Source organism: Solanum stenotomum, chromosome 6 (genome assembly GCF_019186545.1).
Source record: "Solanum stenotomum isolate F172 chromosome 6, ASM1918654v1, whole genome shotgun sequence".
NCBI classification, from domain to species: Eukaryota; Viridiplantae; Streptophyta; class Magnoliopsida; order Solanales; family Solanaceae; genus Solanum; species Solanum stenotomum.
Window position 1 is genome coordinate 3,217,662 of NC_064287.1, and position 4,937 is coordinate 3,222,598.

Genomic DNA, 4,937 nt, shown 5'->3' on the forward strand with positions numbered 1-4,937 from the left:
ATTTTCTCACAATTTGCATAATCCTATTTTGCTCTCTCAAGTCTCTATTTATCAACCCGGATCCCACACATAGCCACTTAATCCTGTTTTGGGCTGCTTTGTGAATATTTGTCTAGGCCCATTCATAACAATACCTTCGACCCCAATAAGAACCTTGTCCTCAAGGTTCAAGTAGTACAAAATTGATATCATTGTGAGGATTCTCATTGGAGCTATTAAGGAAGCTATACACACTAACATTAGCAACTTAGAAGCAGGTGTAGGCAGTTCTCTACAACTTTACAAAATGAGCAGTACAGTGCTCCAAATTATCACAGGGAAACTCCAACCTTCAGTTTTTAGGAGATAAAGTGACTCAAGGAACATAATCTCAACATTGTAGATATATGATATAACACTCACTAGCAACTTCGTACGCCCTTTTGGTGCAATATAGCCCTTTGTGACACCAATGGTGTATCCACATTCTTAGTGTCATTAATTGAAACCACCAATTTGGACAGATTCCAAATGCAGTTCAGGATGTTCATCCCCTGAAGGATTTGTGCACTTCTGTCTCTGTGAATTTGGCCAGCAACATTTAGAATATTATGATATAAAGCAACGACTAGTGCATCATCAAAGACATCACTGGTCATCAACGATTAGTGCATCATCAAAGAAGGTTGATATGACGTGAACATCCTAATGATCTCCTTGAAAACATCCACAACCATGCGTAAATAATAATTTGCAGCGCCAAAAATACGGGGAGCAAACTAGAACCAGGATCAAACGGAAAGCTGAACTCGAATTGATCAGGTGGAAATCGATACAACGATAATGGGAGGTTAGCATGATCGAATTCCCTGAAGTAATCAAATATAGATCTACCCCTAAGTCGGGTGCGACTAAAAACCGACGGCCAACAAGGTAGTGCAAGAAAATTATCATCAAACATGAGGAGGTCGCCGTACTCTCCCTTAAATGTAGAAACCGTTTGAAAAATTTCGTCAAACATATGGGATGCCAGATTTGCTGAATCATTTATCACTGGATGTTCGATTTCCATGTCAATTTTCTTCTCGGGCATTTTATCGAACATGTGGTCTACCTCAGAATTTCCAGCAAGGACATCGTATTGAATTTCAAGTGAAGTGGAGGTGTTGTCCTGTTCGGCAAGAGGACATACCTGGATCGCTGGTAACACCATAGTTTCAACATTAGTTTCCTTATCCGACATCTCCTTGAACACTGTGTGTGCTAGGCTTTGGTTGTTGCGGTTTGAGTGTTCATTCAAGTCCGCCTGAGAGTAGTCCACTGCCCTATGATTCATGTTTCTGGGAATGGGTAAGAACTCGCGTTGTTTGTCTCTAGGACGGGAGCGAAAATTAATCAGCAATTTGTCCACAAAATGGTCCCAGCCAGCCAGTTGTTTGTTGCGAAACAACCATTGATACCATTCCAAAGCCTCACCGTCAAAATAGAATGAAGCCAATGACAATTTATGCTCAGATAAAATGTTATGGAAGACGAAATACTTCTCCGCCTGAAGAACCCAGACTGTAGGGTTATCACCACTAAATCGTGGAAGAGAGACTGAATTCGGTACACAAGAACAAGATGGAGTTAAATGGGGCAGAACATGAGACGACTGGATTAAATCGAACTGTTGGCGGAATGCACGGATAGATTCTTTGAGGGAGGTGAGTGAATTGTCCACCATGTTAGACAAATCAATGAAAGCACCAATGTAACAAACCCAATAACAAGACCACTCAATTCAAATTCAAACAACCAACAAGTCTATTTCACTAAATCGTAATTGAAATTACAAAGGAATTTAAGAACTAAATAGAATTGGAAGAACACAAGTACAAGAAAGGGATGGTGAGAAGAACTCATAGAAAGGGGATGAGAGGACTTGGATATTTTCTCACAATTTGCATAATCCTATTTTGCTCTCTCAAGTCTCTATTTATCAACCCGGATCCCACACATAGCCACTTAATCCTGTTTTGGGCTGCTTTGTGAATATTTGTCTAGGCCCATTCATAACAACCTCTCTCCTTTTGTGTCAGCTATTTAATTTCAGTTTTCCGCCGCTTGACATGTTTAAGATCACGAGATTAAAGGACATTCTAGTAAATTCTAACCACAAGATTCAAGAGTTTTTTATTTTTTCTAAAGCTTCATATCAAGTCAAAAACAAACAAACAATAAGATGGATATCGACATATACAAATTGGGAATAACAAAACATGAATCAACAAATGCAAATACCACGGAGTACTAAAGGCCAGAACAGGATTCCCAAAATGCCTCTGACTAATATTTTCCGAAACATTCAAATTCTCCTGCAATTCTTAAAAATTCACCAAATAAATCAAAAAAAAATGTTATAAAACTAAAGAAATCAAATTGGGGAGAGTATTGAATACATTACATCGATTACTTCACGGTAAGTCGAATCGACTTTAACAAGTCCACGCTGGTAAACTGTCACAAAAGTTGTTGTGACCGTTAACAAATGAAGTTTAGATTATGATATTTAAGTCCATTAGGTATTTAAGTTGTTAATTTTAGTATTTACTTTCCTAGTCCTTAACAATAGTTATTTTATTTACTTTCCAGTCCTAAATTCTGTTTTGGAATGGGGACAGCTGTCGTACTATTGTACTGATCCTAAAGGATTATATATCCTTGTAATACGTTGAGGAAGGTTATGAGAAAATTACTAAAATTTCTTTTTCTTCCTTCCTTTCTTCTTACTGCTTATTCTTAGTCTTTGTAGCAAGAATCGCCTCTTGTTACAATGGTATCAGAGCCTCCTGGTCCTTCAACACTTTCCGTACTAGCGTCACCTCCAGAGCTGCAAAGCTTGCAAGACGATATCCGCATGGTGCGCAGTCAACTCTCGGTTTTTGTAGAGGATGTGGGCAAACGTTTTGAAACCCTTGAACTGAATCAATCACAATTTCAGGTTCAGTTGGGTGAGATTTGTGAGACGAACAAGAAGCTCGAGTTCATCATTTCGAATATGGCGTTGCAGAACAGTCCAAGCTCTCCCCTCACCACCCCGACTAACTTGACTCCACAGGCAACACCAACAGGGACTCATGGAACTCGGGTCCGACTGGAGACTGGCCAAATTTCGACCGGAAAACCACCAATCGTAAGTTCTTCACCTCAAATGGTAGGTTCTCAACCTCCATTTACTCCATCTGTTTTCGAAGTAGGTCGGGGTTTCTCTTTTCCACCAGCTCCCATTTTCTCGAGTCCTCCCTTATTCAGGAATCCCATGTATTCCTCAGCACCTGCTATACTTCCCACCCCGATTATGCACACGGAGTCTACAGCCCAACCCAGGACACTTAAACCAAAAATCAATTTCCCTGAATTTGATGGTTGTAATCCCAGAAGTTGGCTCAGAAAGTGTGAAAAGTTTTTTGAACTGTACAACATTTCAGAACATGAAAAGCTTGGGTATGCTTCTGTACATTTGGGGGATCGAGTGGATATATGGTTTGATAGTTACATTGTCAATCGGAGAGGGAGGATGAACTGGCAGAGATTCTGCACGGAAGTGTGTAGAAGGTTTGGGAATATAAGACCTCAAGATATTGTGGATGAATTTAATAAACTGATGCAAGTAGGGACTGTGGATCAGTATCAAGAGAAGTTTGAAGAACTTACCAGTTATATGACTGTTATTAATCCGCTCTTGAATGAAACTCATTATGTAGCCAGTTTTATCAGTGGCCTTAGACCTGAGTTAAAGCCACTGGTGAAGTTAGCTAACCCTACCACAGTTTTAGATGCTTATGAAGTAGCAAAACTGTATGAAGAATCATTCAAGGCCCTGATCCCTTTTGTCCCTAATAGACAGCCTCAAACCACCAACCAAAGACCCTTAGCCATCACATATCCCAGAAATCCTCAAAACCCCCCAAATAGACCAGCTGCGGGAACCCACAATCAACAACAACCATTGCGAATAACCTATCCAAACCAGAAAACACAAGGTCGAGCTCCTTTCAAACCAAATACTCTACCACAACATCTTGAGGCATTAAGGGAGCAGGGGCTTTGTTACAAGTGCAAGGAGAAATATCATCCGGGTCATCAGTGCAAACAAAGAACATTACATGCTATGGAAGGTGAGGAGATGGAAGGAGAAGGAGACCAAATTGAAGAGTTTGTAGATGTCCCTGAGACACTTGAAGAAGAAGTAGAAGAACAAGCTGAAGTGTCTCTCAATGCCTTGCTAGGCTTGAGTTCTGCCAGTAGCAATGTGTCTACCATTAAAATCATAGGCCATACCGGGAAACTGCCTCTGGTAATTTTAATTGATAGTGGATCTACCCACTCCTTTATTGATCCCCACATTGTGAAAATACTAAGATTACCAGTAGAACCCTTGAGGAAGCCTATGAGGATATTAGTAGCTAATGGTGAGCTAATGAACTGTCAATTTATGAGCCCTTCTTTTGGCTGGAAAATGCAAGATGAACAGTTCAATTTTCAGCTTAAACTAATGAAGGTGGGAGGTTGTGACATGATCTTAGGAATGGACTGGATAGATATGGTGGCACCAGTCATTTTGCATACCAGACCCCATAGCCTAAGCTTCATGATTGATGGAAGAATGATAACTTTATATGGGATTACTGAGGAGTCTGAAGTTACTGCAGTGGACACTGAAACGCTAAAGAGGATGTTACAATCTGGTACTTGTGAGGTAGTAGCTGAGTTAGCTATGATACAAGAAGAGAAGGCGACAAAAGGGCAAAAAGAGGTACAGCCGGGAATCAGCAAATTACTGGAACAGCATGCAAGTATATTCCAGGAACCCAAGGAACTACCCCCAAGAAGAACTTGTGATCATAGAATCAATCTACTTCCAGGTGCTCAGCCTTTTAATCTTAGACCCTACAGGTACTCATATGATCAAAAGA